Consider the following 24,920-nt stretch of genomic DNA (forward strand, 5'->3'; position numbering starts at 1 on the left):
TAGGACAGAATGTATGTAAGAATGAGTGAGTGTGAATGGGTTTGGATGTAAGAACTGCATGGTGTTGAATGACCTAGCTCTTCACAGCACCGGAGTCCAAGTCAGTGGCTGAATGGGTAAGACAGAGGTCTGCTCCCGAACAGCCAACATCCAGGGTGTGTGATTCTCGGGTCCTGCCAGTAATTTATTGTACATTGCAAAAGCTGGAATTGCCGGTAGACTGCGAGAAGTAGTAGGCTCATCTCTGTACATACATTTGCAAATTTGAGCTTGTAAAAATCAAGCAAGCAATTTTTCTCTCTCTCCGCTTCTTCAAAAAACGCTATCGAAAAAAGGAAGTTTATATTTTAAGTCTATTTTCAAATTTTTACCTTTTTTTGTAGAAATATTATACACGGTATCTCAGGCCCAGTTCAACTTCAAAATTTCAAATACGACCCTATACATCCTTACACATCATTTTAAAGAATGTTTTACGCTGAAAACAATGTTGCAATCGGGTTTTAAATTGGTCAAAAAATTACAGTTATGGCAAAAAGTTTGGGAAAAAACGCATTACGTTTGTTTCGTTGTTAATTCCAATAATTTGCTTCTCCCCTAAAGTAGATATTAATTTCCTTTATTATTTACTTATTATTCGGAGCTCGTGAGTTGCGGTCTAAACGTAGGTTTTAGAAAAACTCACCACGACACGCAAGAATGACACAATTACACAGAACGCAAACACTTTGAGCCCTGAAGATGATCAAAATAAAGATCGAAACGTTGGCACGATAAAGAAAATGTTTTTCTGAAACCTACATCAAACCAGACCGCATCTCACGATTTCTGAATAATTATCGATTAACGGTCACTAATCACTACACGTTTTAGAAAAACATTTTCTTTATCGTTTCGATCTTTATTGAGTTCATCTTCAGGGCTCAAAGTGTTTGTTTTCTGCGTCTCAAGTCACTCTCAACACGACACACAAGGATGGCACAATTACGCAAAAAACAAACACATTGAGCCCTGAAGATGATCTCAATAAAGATCGAAACGTTGGCACGATAGAGAAAATGTTTTTCTAAAACCTACGCCACACCAGACCGCATCTCACGATATCCGAATAATCATCGAATAACAGTCACTCATCAACACACATTTGTTGTTTATATTTTGTCATTGTTTGTCAAACTCGCATTATGAGAGCAAATCTTAATTCCTGGAAGTAAATAAATTTTACAATAGTAGCTATTCGTTACATTCTGAATAAACCGAAGAGCACATTTTTTCGACCAACAGCGAGTCGATATGTACGACTGCGTTATTGATAGTGGTCGTATTGCGCGTCGTGCAGTCCAGTTGTAATCCAAGAAAATCATAACCAAGAAACCGGCAGGGTAATTTCGATGAGCTTAATATTTAAGTTGAATATATTAACTGGGCCTTATTTCTACGCAAATATTTTAAATGGTACACAGTTCCTCCATTTTTTGAGGGAAGTTTTACCAACACTATAAGTTGATAGTGCACACCGACAAAGAATGATTCTCCAGCATGATGGATGTTCCGCACATAATTATTTGCAGGTTATTTATACGGTGCAGGAGACGTTATTTGTACCGTCACTCCCAGGATAGGTGGATAGGACGGACCTCACGGCCCGATCTATTGGCCTCCTCGGTCACCCGATATAATTCCATTTGACTATTTTCGGTACGGCCGTTAAAAAAACAATGAAGGCATTCACGATCGGTTGTAGGTTGAGATGGGAGAGTTGGTGTCCGAGAGGATCGAAGTCACAATAGCTCGAGTGGTAGAGCATCGACGTATTTAGCCGAAGGTCGTGGGTTCGAATCCCGTTAGTGACACTGACTTTATCTCAACCAAGACCTTATATAGAAAGAAGAATTAATTGATTGAAAGTTAGATTTTAAGTCGAATCGAATAGTGGTGTAGTCACATTGTTAGCCATTAGGACGTTAGTCGATTCTTACAAGCTTACGTCATCATTTTTCTCTATCTAACACGACCTAACAGAGTTAACAGTGTTAACACAAAGATCGTGAATACCCCTAATATATAGAAAACCAAAAGACAAAAAATTTTCTCCAACTTTTTGCCATAACTTTGTAATTTTTTGACCAATTTAAAATCCGATTTGTAATTGTTTTCAGCGTAAAAATCCTTCTAAATGTGTCAAAATGTGTAGGGTCCTATTTGAAATTGTGAAGGTGAACTGGGCCTGAAGATACCTGTCTATTTTTTTTTTAACCAAAGAATAGTAAACATTTGAAACTAGACTAAAAAATATTAAACGTATATTTTTTGATAGCGTCATTGGTTCAAAAGAAATTTAACCGGGCCATCTAAAAAGGACATATTATAATAATTCCATTATTCTATTTAATAGGCTAAACTGGGTGGAAGATACCTCTGAAATGGTAGTCCAACGACGTTGGACGTTAAATCCTCCTGTTTGACAGGAATTACTTCTTTTTACCTCCAAATGGTAGTAAATAATTACTTTCAAATACCCAACAGTAAAATAATGTCACAAATAATTATAGGACAATTTTATTGCATTTAATCCAATTCACGGAGATAAAAGAGCTGTTCAAATGAGGTAATTTTAATTGAAAGTTGCTTCTGACCGTAGACGAAGGGGACTGCACGGCCGATTATGAAAGGGAAGACATGAAGCGAAATGATCAACAGACTATTGTCCTCCCTCTATAATCTCCTGCTCAATTCAAGGCGTTTCAACCTATAATCTCCCCTCCGTATGATATTTTCTTTCCTTTACAAACTTCCGCAGAAGAATCGGAGAATAAAAGGCAATTGGGTTAATTGGATCAGATCAGTCTCCCTGCTGTTTATACATAACGAAAAGGCTTAATCAGGAACCAAGATTTGTTTACAAGAGACACAAAAAATTGTTTGTCCTGTAAGAAATTACAACGAACAAAGCTCAACTTGACTTAAGAGACATTGGATTATTTATCAGACTTTTGACTGTGCATTGTGACAAAAATGAATATTCAAATGATTCAATTTATCATACGATGAATCATCCTACTAGTGTCAACATTTAATCTGATATCCTACATTTTATTATCCCCATAAAAATATCCGCTTTACAAAACAAAATAAAAATCCTCACAATAAAAAAAACTGTTGGTAATGAATTTCTTGTTTCTCAAAAGAATAACAAGTTCCAAGGCCCAAATTTTACGATAAATCCCAGTTGTATTCTTGATCGGTACATAAAATTATAACTTCTTGCAGAAGAGAAAACAAAATTACTCTTGATTTTTAAGTGTATTTCTGATTATATGGGGTCAAATGTGTTTCATCATTTCGAGTATACTTGAAATGTATCGAACAGGAAGATCAAATTAGAAAAATGTGAAAACATCAACAATCTACACAATTAAAACACCTTTCGATAAATAATATCAGTTATTATTTTGGTAATTAACTTGATATAATTTTGTGTAAAATATCGATTAGGGAGGTGAAATTACAGCCAAGATAACCAAGATACTCGATGGGGATTATGTGCAAATGAGGAATGTATTAATGTTTACGTAAACATAATAAATCCGCGCTAACGTTAGGCCACAAATTTCCTCCCTTCATGTCTCATAAATCATAAATCCTATTACACAAGTAAAAATACAAAAAAACTATTATTTCTGATTTTAGACAGCCGAAGCTAAATCAAAAAGATTTCAAGTCAAACGAGAATGGCATCAGTCTCGATGTACGCGTACAAAAATATCAAATTGGCCACCTAGATTTAAAATTAAGCGAAATTTAAAGTTAAATTTCTTAATTAACTGAAAATGTTTTTCTCTTCTCGTTCACCTTGAACGGCAGGAAGTCCGTTGTGCCAGAACGAGGGATAACAAGACTTCAGCAGAGTGCGTAGCCGAAAACAATTCAGGCAATCTAAAGTCGACCATTCATTGATAGAAATTAACGCAATCAGTTTGCAGCCGGCCGCAAGTCACAACTGGTCAATTTGTGTTTGTCCAGGCCCATTGAACTGGAGGCCCTCTCAGAATTCGACAAAGAGAAATGAAGAGTACGGTTAAAAACATTTCCAGTATTGTGAAACTTTCGATAGGGATCATCATCACCTCCGAAAGCAAAAAGGGCGCGGGGTTTCCATCTAAAGCAACAGCAAACTATATGAATTGTTATAAGTTATTTCCGGTGACTAATGATTTAATAGGCGATGTCCGAGAAAACTACGGGACACTCGAATTCTTTTCAATCCGACCGACTTATTATCTATTTTTCAAACTATTCCACTTTAAAGGTTGGATCATACTTTGTCGGAGGGTAACAATTCATAGAAAAAAAAACATGACTCGCCTATGCCAAGGACGATATTGGAGGTATTAATACAATTATACTTCGATTAACACAGGCAAAAATACTGGTTTGAATAAATAGGCGTCACTAGTAATAAATATGTCGCATTTGCTTCTGTCATAAATCGTAACATTTAACATAATAGGCTTATCAATAAATAAACTAGCCATTTATTCCAATTATAATCATTTGTGTGTTTATAGATCGGAGAATTGGAATGTGTGATTGAATCATAATTTCAAAATTTCTTGGAGATTTGTTATTGTTTGGTGGTTGATTAGTCTCTTTTTTTTATTTATCTGCTTTATTTTTTCCTCTTGATACGCTTCTAATCCTTTTGCCCTATGAGTCTTCCTAGCTTTATTTTTATATTATTGTGTAATATTGTGTGTATTGTTACTCCTCAGGTCGCTTGACAAGCAATTGATTGGTCCCACTGTAACCTTATAATCTGCGTACACAAAAAAAAATTGGAATAAATTGAATAAATTACAATTGCTTGAATATTTTGAATTTTCTTGAAGTAATTTGGATTTTATTTCAATGATTTACACCTCTTGCGAGCATTCAGGCCTGAACGTTTGTGTTGCAAAAGTTTCGCAAATGCGCTCACAAACTTTCACCTTTCGTGCTAAGGGCACTGTCCAAATTGCAATTCATCATAGAACACGGCCCGGTTAATAATCGAATCAGTCAAGCATCACGATACGCATTTTACCCCCTGAACGGCCGAGGAATCATGAAAATTGAAATGGAAAATATAACGTTCTACTCCCCAGAAAAAAAGTATGTTAAAAATGCATACCTTTATTTTATCCCAGCTTATGTTACAAAAACCCTATCCCTCATTTCTTTTTAATTCTTGTTATATACAAATCATTAAATACTTTATCGCATATGTGGTGATTAGTGACCGTTAGTCGCTGATTATTCGGAAATCGTGAAATGCGGTCTGGTGTGATGTACGTTTCAGAAAACATTTTCTTTATCGTGCCAACGTTTCGATCTGTATTGAGATCATCTTCAGGGCCTGGGATTTACAAACATTGTTTAAATTTAACAAATACATGTAGGATGGCTCTGAGTAGAAATACTTTGATTGAATATAAAAACTATTTTTTGCATTGCATAAATTCCCTTTTTCCCACATCCTACATGTATTAGTAAAATTTAAACAATGTTTTTAAATCCCAGGCCCTGAAGATGATCTCAATAAAGATCGAAACGTTGGCACAATAAAGAAAATGGTTTTCTGAAACCTACATCACACCAGACCGCATCTCACGATTTCCGAATAACTTTATCGCATGTTTTTCTTCTTTACCCCCCTTTTTCTTTTCTTCGTTATTTTTAATGTCAAAACATAATGTTGATCAAAAGTAAGAATTAAATTACAATTTATTTTTGATGACATGACTTGAACAAAAGTTTGTTTTTACAGTCTTATTCGAAATTTAAATATAGCCTAAGAATTAGATAAATAAACAAAAATATTTTAAAAATATAAGTTTGATTAGACGAACAGGTTACGTTCCTTGTGTCCGGACAAAATTTGTAGAATGGTCATTATCGATCTCCTTGTACATTAGGGGGAGGGGTGTTTCATGCAAATATTTGTTTATTTATTATTTTATTGTTTATTAATTTATGTATTTGTGATATGTCAGATTCCTGATAGATCTGGAGGTAATTTGGTCGTTACCGAGGATTTTTGGTTTGCCTATCCTCGCTGGTTTTCAGACCCAGGAGACTGAGGATGCAGGCAAAGCGATCATAACAATGACAGTATTATCTGTAATGACCAAATTACTTATAAAATATTACGTATTTATTTGTTTTTGTGTTTGTTTAGTCGTTTACTTATTGTAGTCCTATATGTGTATGTTATTTTTATTTATTTATTTGTGTGTATGTTGATTCTGTTTTGTCATTATTTACAGATCGTGAGATGCGGTCATGTGTGATGTAGGTCACCTCTATGTAACCTACATCACACAAAACCGCATCTCACAATCTCTAAATAATCATTAATTAACGGTCACTAAATTCTAAACATTCTTTTTTGTGTTTGATTTTCTAATCTAAAATTTTATACCAGTGGGAAAACAAACAAAAAAATTTAATTTTGTAAAAACAAAAATACATAAATAAATAACACTATAATGTGAAATATATTAATTGATGTCGGTTATTCGGCGTAACCTCTAATTTTTCAAACGGATTTGAAGTATCTAATAATCAATATTCAATTATCGGCCGTACGTCTGTTATTCATGATTCTGAAGAAGGAAATTCGCGTTATTTAGGACCGCCCTTGGAATATTTTGCTGTTCGTAAATATTCATGGTTGCAAAGCAATAACTATCATTCATCGGTCACCGCTGGCCTTCGGGGTATTGTTCCTGCTGTTCAAGACATGTAATTTGACAAATAAAAGTCTGCAAATTTGAACGATTGCCCAGTTAAAGCTGAAATAGAAAACAGAATGCCACGGTTATCTCGTATCATCGCGTCTGTTTTTAATCAACCGAAGTCAACAGTAAACAGTTCCAACAGTATTCGTTGCTCCAAAACCATTTAAAGCCCTCATATATTCAATACACTATAATATAAGTTAATAAATGATCAAATATTAATTTACCACAATTTTATCTGGGAGATTTTACTTACGAAAAATTCCTGAGATTATTAGTGTAACCCAATCGTCCTTCATTATACCGTTTCATACCGTTCAACATTTCTTGAGCATTTTAAACGACGTTAATTTGAACAATTCTAGAAAGAATATCGCAATACATGGTGTATTTTAAAATACAGAAACGTTTTTCGAGATTTAGCAACTTAAAAACTACACCAGGTCAATACAGTGTCCAAGTTATGCCCCGACATCATTTTTTTTCTTTCCGGTTCTAGATAGGAAAAAAGTATGATTTGAGACTCCCCTTCATTTTTCATGTAGTTTGTTCATGAAGGTCGATTTAAGTTTTTCGACCTCGATTCGACATAAGTCGAATTCAAATTCTTAATTTTAAATGAGAATCCCCATTTTTCACATTATTCTTTAAAACTAGATTTTTTGGCGAGAAAAATGAGCACTGAGTTATTAAAATCGGTCCGATAGAACCGAAGATAGGATTTTTTTGAAAATAGCCGGAATGCTGTTCTAGTGCGTTAAGTCAAAACCAAAATTTTGCCTTCTACTGCAAATATTTTACATATTTTATATTAGTGTTTACAGTGGGGATTTCAAACCCATCACTAGTCGTGAGGAACTGTAGGAAGTACCTACATCTATATATGACTATACTCATTTACAGAGTTTAGCCTTCCAGCAGTCTACTGGCAATTCCAGCTTTTGTAATTTGCAATAAATTTAAACTCGGCGGAAGCCGTTCAGCCCCCGAGGTTGCAGTCACACCTAGTTCAAATCAGCACATAACGCATGCAGTTCCTAGATCCAAACCATCCACATTATCACTCATTCTTAAATACATAAAAGAAAAATAGATCTCCCTTTACACCTAACATATAATTACTTTAATTGCGGATTGATTGGTACTCAATATTCCGCCATCACACTACACATTTACGCCAACAAATACATTCACCCTCAGCACATGAAAGGGGAGGTGAGAAAAATAGAGTGAGAAAGATATAAGAACATTGCCATTTTGTTTTGTTATTTGGCGTAACTCGTTATCATCAGCTCAGCCTTATTTACATGATTTTTCAATTCATTTCTTCAGAGTTCATGCAATTAGACCCACCATAAAAGGAAAACAGAAAAACAAAAAGTACAGCGACGGAAAAACAGGCTAACAGATTGGTTCAACACGCAAGTAATTATTTAAATAAAGATCTCCATAAAATACACAAAAATCATGCAATTAAACAACCAGGAATGATGCAAGCGAAGAAAACTCAAAACGATATCCAACTAACCCAGACACAATATTTGTCACAATTCCAGCCGAATGGCATAACGTTTGAAATTTTGCGCTGACTCGAGAAAATAATTTAAATATTTCCATTCTAAAAACTACCGTTTTCCCACACACAATTTAAAGTTTAGATTAGAGGTCAATACTTTTTTGCATGTTGTACTCTTATGTTCGCCCGTAAAGGAGGCATCCAGATTACGTGATCGGGTTAAAAAAATGCTGCACACGAAAGCAGTTAGAATAGATAAATTTCAAAACCTGTTTAAAACAGGCGGCCAATGTAATGTACACATTCAGAGAAAACAAACTTCAGCAGTTAAATCAAAATGTTCACAACAGACTGAAAGATTAGCCCTATCGGTTAAATGCTCGCCTCTAAGTTAAATATCCGATCTGTTATCGGTTATATGTTTTGGGGGCAATTAACGTTTCAATTTTTTCGACTTCAGAACATGAAAAAAATTAAAAGTGTTATTAGAATCAAAAAGACTCAGACTTAATCCATCAAACACACCGACAATTAACATTCATACTTACACAACCCTCACACCGTCAACGACTCGTAACCAAAACCTCATCAAAATCACTTAAACAATAAAGATGGCGATATGCCGAAATGCGTCTGAACCTCAAAAACCCTCAGAGAGGTGAAAATGTGTTAGGAAGTGGGGGTTTTGGTTCCCAAGACATTGCAGTCTTCTGGATTATTGTACCTTCGTAGTTCTTAAGTTCAGTGCAATCCACTCGATCCTTCACATAAGAAGCACTAGATCATTGAATGTAGTTGCTGCATGGGTTGTCTTTATATCCCAGGTTATGTTTCCATTGGGCGGTTGTATCACATTCGAAGATGATATGGGTGACTGTTTCTTCCTCCTCATTCCATAATCAACAACTGGTGTCATCACTGAATATGTCCATGTTGTGTATATGTTTTCTCACATGCCGGTTAAATAGCCAGCTAGGTGAGAGTTGTTTTTATCGGGAAAATCAGCGAGACTAAAATGATAGGTAACTATCAAACAATATGTTTATAATCACCCAGACCACAGGAGGAAATCTCACAATTAAAACAAAAAATGCTCCTATTTGTGTTCCAAGATTTTTTCTTCTATCAGATAAGTTCTTGATTATTGAAGTTGCACACTTTTTTTTTAATTTCTAAACATCAAACGAGTTAAGGTTAAGACTGTGTTCAAAAAAACAGTAGGAAAACACTGTAGGGGCGTCGGTGGCTGCAACGGTTTAGGCGTTGACATGGCGCTCATCACTGTAAGGTAAAGAAAGGTACGGGGTTCGAAAACAGCGGCCATTCGAACCCGATAATCTTACAAATTTTTTTTTTTCTTTTTCAAAAACACCGGCACCCTGAGGGTTTATATGACCTCTGCTGTTGCTAACCCTCATCCACCCTGGGAACTGCTGCCCACTAAATGTGGCACTGCGGCGACGACGGGTGGTACAGTGTGGCTGAGGCTCGAGTCCACGAAACGGCTCACCTCAAGTTTTCTAACCCTTGGTTACAAAGAGGGTATCCAGGCGCAAAATAAAGGTGCAGCCTAGAGGGCGTGGCAACCTCTCTGAACCACAAGCTGTACTCGTGTCGGCATGGGCGGCGGGTGCCTTATCAGAGACAGACGAGGGTCAGTGTACCAGATCCTGTCTGCAAAGACGGGGGAGGGTGCATGACCACCTGTACCACGGGGTAACAAAACGTTCCAAATTCAGCCCTTGTTACAGTGAGAATGGATTCGTGGTGGTTCGTGGTGACGCCCCTGGCGGGAACTTAGAGATGAGGCTGTCTTCTGCCTGTGACCTTCGTGAAAATGGCGTATGACCACCGTTATACAACCGACCTCACGGGATACGGCGGAGCGTATAGGCGTTGAGGACGCGATGATTATGCTGGATAGTCCCTCGAAGCGTGAGTAGAAGCGGCTGGGAGCGGGTAGTGAATCGGTTTCTCCTACTCGAGTATGCTTTGCATTGTTGTGCGTATGACCGGCGTGGTACCCTTGGGGAAGCGAAGGATCGGACCACCTAGCTCTCATCTCGAGAATCAAAACGTCCGATAAGGCTGAATAGGCCAAGTGCGGACGTTAAAGATCCTCAGAGTCCTTTTTAGGATGACCGAGTATTCGGGGAATGAACTGTTGCTAACCCTCGTTAAAAAAATTACTTCTTTCAATTAATTAATCTTTTTATGTAAGGTCTTGGCTGAAATGAAAAAGTTAGTGTCACGAGCGGGATTCGAACCCACGGCCTTCGGCTCAATACGCCGCTGCTCTAACCACTTGAGTTATCGTGACTTCAATGGGTGGGGACGTGGGTTCGAATCCCGCTCGTGACACTAACTTTTTCATTTCAACCAAGGCCTTATATAAAAAGATTAATTAAAAACTTTATGTGTAACAATGAAAAAAGGGCGAAAGGTGAGGGGAAATAAATGATTAAAACGATTAAACATTTGTTAAATTATATCTTTTAAAAATAATGAAAATACATACATCCTAAATGTTTATATACAAACTATCACTAATGAAAAAACAAATCGGTTTTGACTAAACTTGCTTTAAATATTAACCAATTTAAATGAAGAATGGCGTTATCGCTATCGCATTTCGCGAATAAGATAAATAAGATTAAATACAATTTGCATGTTCCACAAAACCTGTTATGTCACACTACGATAACTGCATGAAGTAGAAAATACAATTTTTTCTAATGCTTTTTGAAAGGAAAGCGCAATGCTGTACACAACTAAAATAGGTTATTATGATAAAAATAATACCAGCAGGATTAGGTATCCGGTACAAATCAAAGCGTATAATCGATTTGGTTGTACTTCGAAAATTTCCCCGCTAGGTCGAGTTTTTCCGCTAAAGCATAATAACGAAGATTCTAGGTCAAGAATGTAAGTGTTTACAAAACATTCACTTGTGATAACAATCCGACTGATTGCCCCTTTCGTATCGCCGAGTTGGAAAGTAATAAAATATCGAGATTTACACGTCAAGATGAAAAATTGTCTGACGGCACTTTCTTTTGTCAGATCCACGAAGGAATTTTATTTCAAGTTGAGTTGTGCAATATGTGTGTAATGCTTTGATTTGCTATTGCCGATCATATTTTCGGAGAATGATGAGGCGACAGATTCCACTACTTTTGTTAACACGCGATAAAATACGGATTGAGTTGAAAAGAAATCATATTAGGGAAAAGAAAGGTTTTATGATCGATGATTGTTATTTTCTATGTAAAAGGTTATCAGTAAATATTTTAAAAATAATTGAATATCACCTATAAAAAATACTGACATTGAAAAACCTAAAGCAACATTGGTTTAACAGACATAACTAGAAAGAAGAACCGAAGGTTAAATTCAATGCAAAACTGTTCAAATAGACGAAAAGTAATGATCTTTATGACTGTGTTATAAATGGTGAATCAAGAAAATCTATACATCTATACATGCAATCTTCAATTGCAAACTATATTTTAATTAATGAAGTGCCCCTCTCTATCAGCCGGTTATCGCACAGATCCTGGGGTACACCAATTATCTTGGGACGTACTGCTACACAGTATATACGGCAGACATTCCTACTCCTCCTGAAACTAACGTTACTACCTATGAAGATGACACCGCCGCACTTTGTTCTCATAAAGATCATGTCGTCTCAACCAGAAACCTGAGGCCTATGTCATATCCCTTGAACAGTGTTCCAAGTGGTGGAAGATGACAAAAACATACAAATATGTGAACATGTCACTTTCACGTATGGGAGAATAACCAAAGTACCCAAACTACAACAGTATCCCTCTCCCACCAGCTAATGCTTCGGCTATAGATTCTCACACTCGACTCAAAATACAAGAGCTAAACAGACTTTTCAGACTTCTTAAAATTTCACTGGACAAACGTTCAAAACACTAAAAACCAAATGTCTCATTTATACAACTATTTTGAGACCCATTTGGACATATGGAATCGAAATTTGGGAGGAAAAAACGTTCCAACCTCCAACGTACGCAATCCCTACAATTAAAAATCCTTCATACTATCATCAATGCTCTTTTATATGTACCCAACAATCTTACCATCCACAATGACCTTAATATCCAATATACCCTTGAAGTAGCGAAAAACAGCTACAAGAAGTTTCACAAACAACTATACTTTCATCCATACCATCATGTCAGAAATCTTTCATCCCGCACCCTTACAATAATCCTCCCCGACGGCTGAAACGTCAATGGCCTAGCGACCTACAAAGTGACGAGTAGTTCCTCTTTTTTCTGCTTTATATATATTTGTTGTGTTCATTTTGTTTTGTTTTATACTCTAAGATGTTATCAAATTTACTTAAGGGCAGCAATTAGCGCAGGTGTAAATAAAAAGAAAAAATTAATGAAGTGTGATGCAGAAATTAATCTAGATTTGTTGTTTGCGGGTCTGGGCCTTTAATTGGATAAGCTTTGTCCGGGATAAGTGGCAACTCCTCCAAAGTCTAATTAACTTGATATATCTTTACCAAACATACATAATTATTCGGAATTTGTACACTGTTCTCACGTCAAAATTTTATTCATGTCGGTTGACAAGAATCCGCTTCTCTGGTTAAATCTCAAATAGGTTGCTTTATTTTAATGCTATTTCTGGATTATTTTACTGCATTTAAGTGAAATTCCAAATAAAACACTTTTTCTTATTAAATTTCTATTTTAAACCTCTTTAACAAGAATGTGCATCGAACATCAAATGTTTTGCTTCATTTTCAGGATATTTATAGATTATTTAACGGGAAAGCCAAAATAAACAATATTTTCGTAAATATTATTAATTAACCGAATTGAATAAACTTGGCATAGTCATTACGCACCTCATAATTTTGTTAAGGTCGCTCGAGTCCCATCCCGAATCCCCGAATGCTTCGCTATATTTTTGCGCCAATGTCTGACATGACAATTTTGAAATAATTCATCCACTAATTAAACGATTTTTATGAAACATGGCACAATAACTGAACATTTTTGCTCCGGCCCATTTTCAAAATTTTCGTCGGTTGACAAGAATCCACGCGAACGTTTATTTTATAAACGTTGGTTGTCAAAAATCCTCGAAAACGCTTGAGAAATCGGGCAAAGTGGAAGGTGTCCAATTTAAACCTTATTAAAATTTCATAATGATTGTTGATGGACGTCGCTCCAGGAAAATTTCCTGGCTCCACAGCGCAATTTGAAGTGTTCTTAAAAAGTGCAAAAATTGACACAATCCAGAATTTTTTAATGTACTGATGAATACTGAAGCTAGGAAAGAAAACATTTGAAAAACCAACTTGTTCAGCGTAAAATTTTCAAAAAAAATGAGACCTAGCGCAGATCAGTGACTTAAAACCTAAGAAAATTGCATTTACAAAAAAAAGTTGGCCATTTTTTCGCGCATTTTTTTAGCGTATATGCAATGTAAGATTTGTCTTTTGAAAGAGTTTTGTTCAAAATCCAAAATGCGTAGATTGTTTTATGTTGAAAAAAGTTTATTTTTTATATTTTATATCAGTACTATTGTTCTTTCACCGGTTACTCGGATTTTTGTTTGATCGATATATATTTTCATATTCATCGCAATTAATTGACAAAAAATATATATTTTTTTAATTTATCTTTTATTGGGGGGGGAATAAACTATTTATTTTATTTTGAGGTTTAAACCCAAAATTTTATGTGATCAACACCATATGTTTTAAAAGTTCTGACAAGTTTTTCTAAAATATTTGTATAAATAATATTCATTTCTGATGATGGGTATAAATTCCCGAACGCCCAAAGTAAATGTTAACAAATAAACGGTCACGATAGCTCAAGTGGCTAGAGCAGCGGCGTATTGAGCCGGTTCGAATCTCGCCCGTGACACTGACTTTTTCAATTCAACCAAAGACTTACGCAAAAGGTTTAATTAATTGAAAGAAGTAATTTGGTCAATAGACCACTAAATATAATGGATTTAATAAATAAAGCTTTTGTAACGATGAACTAGATTATCGACCTGCTGGATACAAGAAGTCTTTTCAGAGGATCTTCGGAAGAGGTCAAAACAGAGAAAACTTCCTTACGGTTTTCGCCGAGCTTTCGACAGTTTTATACTTTAAAACCTTAATAGGAAATTAATTTAAGATATCCAATTATTGTTGTAATTATTGTTTTTTCATGTTTTAATTGTTTGTTTATATGATAATAAAACAAGCCCTGAAGATGACAGTATAAAACTGTAGAAAGCTCGGCGAAAACCGTAAGGAAGTTTTCTATGTTTTGACCTCTTCCGAAGATCCTCTGAAAAGACTTCAAATAAAGTTTTTACTTTATTATTTTAAAAAACCACATAGAAATTTTGTATGACATTAACCAACAAATTATCACATTATTATATCTAAATGATTATAAGAAATAACAGAATGCAAACACAGGCGTATGGTGAAATGCCGAAACTTGTATGACAGATCAAAACACCTTGGATAAGCGGACCACGCGATCGAAAAAATGTTACCATTAAAAATCAGCTTATAGGTGTTTACTACAGTAATTATGATTTGTATTATAAGTCTAGTTTAATTATACTTTCACTGTAAATTTAAACAGACGAGTTTCTGTGATAAAATATAACATACGCGGATGTTGATCAGTACTGGTTTACGGAGTGTTACTTTGATAATTGAGTTATTAAGGTTTTCTAGTAGTTGAGTATTAATATGATTAAAACCTTAAAAATAGATCCATTTAAACAGGTGACACGTAATGCAACGGAGCCGAGTTCGAAAATAAAACGGGTTCACTCTTTCAGTATATTAGGATGTGAGGAACCGGTGGGAGTATATAGAAATAGACTCCACACATCACTCACGGACATTTTCTCTGCTATTCAGACATTTCACTTATTTTTTGATGAAAATAATTTCCACCAGTGCCAGTTTTAATATCTTACTTGAAAATTATATTTCTAATTAAAGGAAATTAAGAAGTGTGTTATGTACGAATGTACTGCAATTCGTTTATTTTCGTTCGATGACGAAAACGGAGGCTTGCCGCAAACGTCATTTTATGTTGAAACGGAAAAGATTGTGATTAACAATTTTCCTCTTAAAAATTGAAAGAATTTTATTTTATGGGCAACTCGCACACCGAGAATCATGTGCTATGGTAGCCAATTTAGATTCCTCTAATAATAGGACATTCTAAATCTGTAATAATAAATGGGCAAACTGAATTTCAACAAGTTATTCCCTGCGGTAGGCGGCATTTTTTCCTCCTGTAAAACCTGTAAACATCAACCTGTTTGCCAACATTCTCATCAACAGGTTTCACCAAGAAATGACAGTGACTTTTCATTTGTAAAATACCAATATATTCCCATTTAGAGACATCCATCACGAGAAGTCCAATCATAATCGATACGGCTGAACTAAAAAGAAACGTCCAGGATTAAAATGAAATAATAAAAATAATTGGCATAGTGTTGATGCTGGGTATTGGTCTGCGAGTCCGTGAATTCGTGCTGACAATTTATTGGGTTCGTCTTCACTCGCGTGTTTGTTCAACTACTCAATGCCGAAACGCGTTTGAGTAGTTCAACAAGCCCGCGAATGATGACGGACCCAAAAGTGACCCAATGCCGGTTCTTAAAGCGTAGCGAATAGCTCGTTTTTTATATTCACCGTCAATTGCAAAACAATTTTGAAATCGGTAAAATAAGGTTAGCATTTTTTAACATAACAAACACGTTATGTTCAATTAATCATTTTTATACTATTTGTAACTGCTATAAAAATACATTTCCCTATCTCAAACTTGTTATTGAGATACAGCGAATCTATAAACATTGCACATAAATATGATACGATAAATATCGGTTTAACATTTTACATAGTCAAAAGAAAAAACGGCATATACCATATTTCCATGTCAATTTTAACGAAATTCTCTAATCTTACGAAAATAATTACAAGGTTGGCCATTTAAGTAAGTTTGAGTCAAAACACGACGGTTATGAACTGCTCAAAAATCAATAGGGATATTGCCAACATTTAGTAGTATTTACGTTCGCTTTAGAAGAAATATAACCAAATAAAAGGTTTTCGTTCCATAATTTCGTTTACTGGAGACAATAATTTTTTAAAATAATTAATACCGTGTATAATGACTTCTGTTAGGTAAAACTCTGTGCTCCTGTTGGGCATACTGTTAACAAGGTTGTCACTAATTTCATAATGAATTTCACTCCATAGATTTCCAACGCTGCACTGAATGACGTGATCAAAGTATCAGCCAGTAAGCCTTCTCTGCATCGCATGCCACATGTGCACAGTGGGATTGAGGTCTAGAGGAAGAACTGGATACAATGGGGGAAGGAGCAGATGGGAAATTCCCAGGTTTTCTAAACACTGATGAACAACTCTGCCTCTATCGTCATCCAGAAATCGAAAATCTCTGCCAATGTTATCCCTGGTTTCAGGGATGTATTCCTCGATAATTTCTTGCACATAACGGACTGCGGTGAGGTTGCCTTCAACAATAAGGAGTCCAGTTCGTCCTCCCATGTAAATCCTAGCCAGGACCATTACACCACTTACTCAAAATGCACTGAAGGGAGCACGAACTGGAGCATTGTACACATCCTCTGATCTCGGTAGACTCTTCGGCGCCTGCCCACAGACAGAAACGCGCCTCATCAGTAAACATAACAGCATTTCAACTGGTGTGCTCTTCTAGACCTTCGCTGCACCATATTCTCCAGAGTTTCTGGGCGCGGGCTGTTGCTGCAGGTCGTCTCAAAGCATACGATGTGAGGCTAACTTCTCACAAACGATTACGAAGTTGAAAAGGCCTTGCCAAAACATCTTGTACTTCATTTAGGATGTGGCACTATGGCAAGGGTTCCGTCTTGCAGTAATGACAATATTTCAATCCTCCCTTGGCGTCTAATACGCTGAGATCCACTATCAGGCCTCCTATTGGCCCTTCCAGTCTCTTGGAATCGAGCTGAAGCATGGGAGCCATGCTCTGAGAAACGCTAGCTGCCTCTGCGATATCCACTTGCTGGCGACCTCGATGACTCATTCTCACAATAATATTGCCAACTTCTGGTTCATAATTTTCATCGTTAACGAGAATAGAATTGGATCAAAATGAAGAAAAGATGAGAAAAGGTATTTGTGTAAATTGGTTTTTGATGTTTATTATTGCGTAAATCCGTTATTAATAAGTAATAATGATTAAGTTATTGATAATTTAATAAGAAAATCCGTTATTAAAAATGGGTATTAACATTTGTTTTTTGGTTTTATTTTCTATAATGTTTTATCCAGCTAGCAAGAACATATTAGTGAATTTAATTAAAATTAATAATTAAGAATAAATCACAAATATACATATTCATTTTTGAGCAGTTTATATTAGCGCGCCGTTTGAATCTGCATTCCCCGCACTTTTTTGCCCAATATTCACGTGAAGGAAGCAAAATTACCGCCGGGAAAAAATCAAAACTCGATAAGATAATCAAGAAAGATAATACGATCACTTCTCACCGTTAAACATTAATCCTTTGATTATTTATTCAAGATATTGTAATAAAATAATAGAATATTACCATTTATTAACAGTGGTGAAATTGGTTTTACCTTTTTCAATTGTCAATTTTTTTTTTTTTTTTTTTTTTTTTTTTTTTTAATGAAATGAAATCTAAGAATATGCACGATTAAACTCTATACAATAAGCTTTGTTTTTTAAAAATAGAATAAGTTGTAAAATTGATATAAACGTTTCATACAACAAAAATTACCAATTTATTAAAACGGGTGAATTGAATAATTGAGGTCGTACAATAGGTAAAATTTATAATTTCACACTATTTCGAGTGTGTGGAAAAGAAAACAAATTGCCAATATAGAAAATTTAAAAATAGAAGATAAAACAAGCCAAACAAAAAAAATGATAAGCGGACAACAATGAGATTTTCCATACTGAAGACTCTCGGCCCGACTACATTATATATTTATTATAATAAAACAGTCAAAATACTCGTTTAATTAAACAATCAATTGTGTTAATGACTGTAATAAGTGCTTGAACCACCGGTCGCCAAACAACACACATTGTTTGTAATGGTAAATTACACCACTTTCCAACGAACAAAAAAGTAATTATATAGTAAAACATCAATATTATATATATATTATATTTTACACCCTTGTACCTATATTGTATAACACTTTGCATTACAAAAGCTGATTCTAAGGCCGGGACTTCACGATCGCGATCTTGCCCTCTGACGCTAAAAATGCAATAAAAAAAAACCTGAATAAAATGAAGTGGCAGCGTCGTCGAACTGATCGGCAGAGAAGCTCTCACGTACCAAGAGCACTTTCGATAGATGGCCCTCGGAGGATCTAACTGGTAGGTTACCTTTTCAAGATTAAGGATAGCCCAGGCGACATTGACACACGGACCAGTTTCTTTTGAGCCAAAGCCCGCCTGACCGGCATGTAGAGAAAAGTTGCTCGATATGTCACATATAATGGAAGGTTGCAACTCCTTGGCTCCATACAGAGAGCGTGTAGGAACGCGATTCGATATGAGAATCGTGCTTGAGCACGGCAGCGAGTATCCCCCGTTCCGATTTTTGTAGGAAACAGGGTTGTTTTATTGTACATAGTACTGACAATTTTGGTTACCTAGCGTGTGTTGTAAGTGAAGAGGCGTCAATGTGTAATGTAAGAAGAGTGATAGCAGAATATTGAGTACCCCATCGACCCTCAATTCGATTGGTTGAGTGAATAGTAAGTATAGGAAAGAATATATTTGAGAACGAATGAGGGTGTGAATAGGCTTGGATTTAGAAACTGATTGCGTTGAGTGATAAAATGACCTAGCTGTTTCGGTTTGACCCCGGACAGCCAACACCCATGGTGAATGATTCTCGGGGCCCGCCGGTAATTTATTGTAAATTGCAAAAGCAGGAATTGCCGGTAGACTGCGAGAAGTGGTAGGTTCAACTCTGTACACATGGGTATACGGTGCACATTTGAGGTTATATAAATCAGAAATCATAAAAGCTGATTCTTTCTATAATTGAATACGCCAAATAGGACATTTCAACTCTTTAATGGATATATATATATATATATATATACACAGGCAGAACAATGTAATATTACATTTTAGATAGTCAGTAGGACTAGTAAGGAGTAAAGTAAGNGAGAGAGAGAGAGAGCGAGAGAGTTGTTGTTGTGGTTTTGTGTTGTTTCGTAATTTGTGAAGTCGTGAGGAGCGGTCAAGAATGAGGTAGTTTAGAAAAACACCTATTTCATTTTTTTTTTTTTTTTGCCGACGTTTCGACCTTCATTCGGGTCAACTTCAGGGCCTGGGTAAATTACAAATTAGTTATATTAGTTATTACCGTTAGTCTTAAATTGTATTTTTTCCAATCAACATGTTTTATAATTTATCCATGCACTGAAGATGACCCGAATAAAGGTCAAAACGTCGAAACCAAGCCATTTATAAAGGACAATCATATATTCCGTTGCCTAAAATTTCTCTATTCAATTTATTAACTTAACAAAAAGATTATTATATGTTAACACGATAATAATGACTCTTAGTTATTATGTTATTTATTGGTTGTAACTGTTTACCACAATCTACAATAACTTTGAAGTATTAGATGAATTCAGTCAAATAGTCTTTATTTTTTGTCTTTCCACCTACAAGTTCTTTAAAAAGAAGCAACCTTGAGAATAAAAACTGTTAAAATACTCTGCTTTTATCCTTTAATCAAAAAGTTAAACGATTTTTTGAATAACAATTTTGATTTCGATTTGGCAATCTTGATCTTGAAAGCATTTCCGAGAAGGCTTTTTGTAAAACAACTTCTGTTTGATGCGGAATGTTAAAAATGTCAAAAAAAAACTCGCACAAGGAAAAATCGATTTAATTTCAGGTCTTGTTTACTACAGCAGTTTGTTTATATTGAGAAAACAATATTTGTGTCAATGGAAAAAATTCAGAACTAAGATACATAGGAAACGTTTATTAACAATGTTTTAACTTTAAAAGAACTATTGTTTCATTAAGGTGACATTTTATAATGAAACTACTTAGATTTGTTGAATTTCCAATATACGCAACTTTATACTAGCAAATTTATGGTATGAGAAATTTAACGAAATTATTGTTGTATTCTCTCGAACTGGGCAAGCCTGCAATTTAAAAATAGACCCTCCTCAACCAATTGGCGAAGGACGTTCAGTTTTACCAAAGTTCGTATATATTATTTACGAGAAATGGAATTCGACCCTTGGAGAGATCGAAACGCTTGGCGGGTCAACCCTAGCAGTGCAAATTGCATAGAAGATACAAGAATAATTATGTACTGAATAAATATCCACGCGAACGGCTATTATCCTGGATAACATTCTTTACAAGTGAGGAGTGGTACAATAAAACGAGAAATAAAAAATGATGAAGACTTGTCTGAACGTTCAACATTTGACCTCGGTTCGATGTACGGTAAATATTTGTTGCCTGTTCTTGCTTATGTTGTGAAATCTGGGACGATTCGAACAAACAACTTATTGAAAATTTGTTTAGTTAACATTAAAATTTCAATTGTAATATATTAAAATAAGATCGGAAATGAAGCTAATTAGAAAGAAAAATTAAGTTTTCACTTCCTCATAACTAAAACATTAATCAATAAAGTAATAGGTTAACAAATATGATCATCTATTCACCATTTTAAAACCAATGGTTTCAAGTACAGTGGAATTAAATACTGAGAGAAAAAAGCAGCAGATTAAATATCTCCAGTGCATTTTACAACAAAAATCCTCAAAAACTGGACCAACTGGCTGTTTTCGTTCTAATTGGCATCATCATTGATCGTTTTTCATATACGATTTAAAATTCCCATTAGAATGGATAATGAAACAATTTACGAGGAACCACATATTTATTATCCAGCTGGTTAAAGAGCCAAAATTGATTCATTTATTCAGATTGGTTAAATTATCGTTTAATATTTATTACTTATTTGTTTAAATAACGGAAATTTATAAAAGGATGTTCAAATCCAATAATGAAAAATTTAATACATTTTTCCTATCCTATTTATTGGGGGGTTCGCTTTTTGGTTTGTAACTCATTTACATAAAACAAATAACAGACACCAAATTATGAGATTTTGATTATTTGTGACGCTGTCGGAAAAAAACCACTCAGTTTAAATAATAAATGGGCGAGCTAATTTAATTGAATTACTTGATCAGTTGATTACTCAATTAAATGAACAATAGACGAATTTTAACAATTACCAGGACCCCTTTTTTAACAAGCAGCAAGTTCGATAAGGCTTTCAAAATCCTTTCTATTTATTATTGTATTATACATACAAGAGGATTTTTTCCAAAACAGGGATCTTTGATTTTTCACTCTATTGAAATATCATTTTATATTAAATTTTTGAGTGTAGCCATTCCGATAAAGCTGTATTTTTTTTTTCTCCCCCTCCAGAGCATAATAAAATAATATATAAGATGGTATTAAATGAGATGAGTTACGTACAAAGTTACAAAAACCGAAAGATGCTTCCAGTAAAGTAGGCCAAAAAGCATTTTTGTCCAAATAAACAATTCGGATTCGTTTTAAGCACCTTTTAAAACCCACAAATTCGAATTCTCATCGCAATAGAAAATAGACATTTTTGGATGGATTCGACGATGTAGGCACAAAATATTTGAACTCCTCGGTTTATTTTATGATTACAATTTTAATGCCATTATTATTAGTTATGCATTACGTGTAGTTTATAGGGTTCTAAACCCCGGAAGGTATCCTAAGAAACATTAAAAACTCAACAATTATGTACAAAATTAAATATATACAAGAAAAATGTTTTTTACATTGTTTCAGATCTATTGGCAGAGAACCATCATTTTTTCCTAAGTATCATCAAGATTTATGTTATTATTATTAAGATTATTTAACATGTAAATTACTTATGTACAGTTGTATGGAGAAGAATAACCCGAATGTTATGGTTTACTCCATAAAAACGTTATTGACAGAGTTTCAGACTTACTGACAAATATCTTGAATATAACTATCAAGATAATACAATAATCATTAAGCATGTTAGTTAAATTTGCATGGTAATGTTCTACAACGAAAAAATGCAGTTTTATAGTGAAACAAGGTGAAAGTCGTTGTTTACTCCAAATGAACCATGTTACAAACTCATTTGTTAATTGAAATTCAGGGATATATTGAAATATGTTTGGTGTAGGAGAAATTAAAACCCAACAAATATCTATAAATGTAAATATATATAAATAGTACGTACGTTTTAATAAAAAATAGTTTTTGACGGGATTTCAGACCTACTGACAACTATCTTGAATATAACTGAGAAGTTAAGCGCGAATGTCGTTGTTTACTCCCCAAGAAACGTTAAAAACTCAACAAATATGTACGAGAGTACCTTATAATAAATGTAGTTTTGACAGGGTTTCAGATCTAATAGCAGACAAATATCATTATCTGCAATTATTCTGAAATCGTGAGATGCGGTCTGGTGTGATGTAAGTTTCAGAAAAACATTTTCTTTGTCGTGCCAACGTTTCGATCTTTATTGAGATCATCTTCAGTGCCTGGGATTTACAAACATTGTTTACATTTAACAAATACATTTAGGATGTGCAAAAGTGAATTTATACAAAATACATATATATTTTTTTATATATATATTCAATCAATTGTAAATCCCAGGCCCTGAAGATGATCTCAATAAAGATCGAAACGTTGGCACGATAAAGAAAATGTTTTTCTGAAACCTACATCACACCAGACCGCATCTCACGATTTCTGAATAATTATCGATTAACGGTCACTAATCACCACACATCATTATCTGCATTACTATCATCAAAATCGTAATGTTCCATAACGAAAATATACAGTTGTACGCGAAAGTCGTTGATTACTTCACAAGAAAGAAGATAAACACTCATTTGTTCATTGAAATTACGCGACATACTGAAATATGTTTGCTGGAGCAGAAATTAAAACTCAACAAATATACATAAATGTAAATACACAAATATAAATATGTATTTACGTTGCAATAAAACAAATGTTTTTGTCATGGTTTCAAGCCTATTTACAACTATATTGGATAAAATTGAGAAGCTAAATGCGAATGCCGTTATTTACTCCACAAGAAGCCTCAATACTCAACCAATATGTACGTTATATGATTTATTTTATTTCATTTATTTATTTTTTATTTTTTTATTTTTTTGACAGGGTTTCAAATGTAATAGCAGACATATCATATCATCATATCTGCATTACTATCATCAAAATGGTAATGTTTTATAACGAAAATATACAGTTGAACGCGAATGTCGTTGTTTACTCCACAAGAAAGAAGCTACAGACACATTTGTTCATCGAAATTACGCGACATACTGAAATATGTTTGCTGGAGGAGAAATTAAAACGCGACAAATATCTATAAATGTAAATACACAAATATAAATATATATTCACGTTGTAATAAGTGTTTTTGACAGGGTTTCAGACCTATTGACAACTATATTGGATTTAACTGAGAAGCTAAACGGGAATGTCGTTATTTACTCCACAAGAAACCTCAACAAATATGTACGTTATATGAAAAAGTTGTTTTTTGACAGGGTTTCAGATCTATTAGCGGTCAAATATGATATTTGTTGTACGCGAATGTCGTTGTTTACTCCACAAGAAAGAAGCTACAAACTCATTTGTTAACTGAAATTCCGCGATATACTGAAATTGTTTGGTGTAGGTGAAATTAAAGCCCAACAAATATATATATACAAATGTAAATACACAAATATAAATATGTTTTTAAGCTGTAATAAAAAAATGTTTTTGACAGGGTTTCAGACCTATTGACAACTCTTTTGAATCTAACTGAAAAGCTAAACGCAAATGTTGTTTACTCTACAAGAAACTTTAAAAATTCAACAATATAGTTGTATAGAGAAGATGTACGGGAATGTCATTGTTTACTCCACGAGAAAGAAGCTAGAAACAGTTGTTCATTGAAATTACGCGTTATACTGAAATATATTTGGTGTAGGAGAAATGATATTTTTAATTAAGATGTTGAGCAACTTTTGGGAATTTCAGAGAGCTGTCGATTCGAGTACAACTCAAACAATCAGCTTATTTGCCAAAATTGTACGGACAGTGTTGAATGGAATTGTGCGAGGCGGGACGACTGACGGTTTGAAGAAGAGCTATTTTATCAGGAAGAGATGGTGAAGAGAGTGAGAAGACTGAAGAGTGATATTGTGATTTATCACTCAAGGTTGATGAGGGAAGATGAGAGGGAACGGCTGGGAGGTTTTTATCAGGTTGAAACACGTGATCTAAGTTCGCAGGTTACAAATATCTGGGCGAGAACGACAACACGGGATGGAAATCCTACCGAAGAGGGAAAATAGATGTAACACTAGCGGACAGGAGGTTCGGACTCGGCGGAGGCCGATTTTTTACGTATAAAATTGAAATTGATCT

The 24,920-nt window shown here is 34.7% G+C and overlaps 1 protein-coding gene and 1 long non-coding RNA gene across 7 annotated transcripts in view; one reads left to right on the forward strand and one right to left on the reverse strand.

Moving 5' to 3' along the window:
* The window catches only part of LOC106670918 (metal transporter CNNM4-like), a 62,471-nt gene that overhangs the window by 36,931 nt on the left and 620 nt on the right, over window positions 1-24,920 (reverse strand). The gene's annotated exons all lie outside the window — the stretch shown is intronic.
* On the forward strand, window positions 20,456-24,919 carry LOC106670921. The gene is made up of 4 exons (XR_001341143.2): window positions 20,456-20,867; window positions 23,510-23,598; window positions 23,661-23,876; window positions 23,930-24,919. It is a non-coding gene; the product is annotated as an uncharacterized LOC106670921 (long non-coding RNA).

The sequence above is a fragment of the Cimex lectularius genome, unplaced genomic scaffold (assembly GCF_000648675.2).
Source record: "Cimex lectularius strain Harlan isolate CLEC.00 unplaced genomic scaffold, Clec_2.1 scaffold38, whole genome shotgun sequence".
Classification (NCBI taxonomy): domain Eukaryota; kingdom Metazoa; phylum Arthropoda; class Insecta; order Hemiptera; family Cimicidae; genus Cimex; species Cimex lectularius.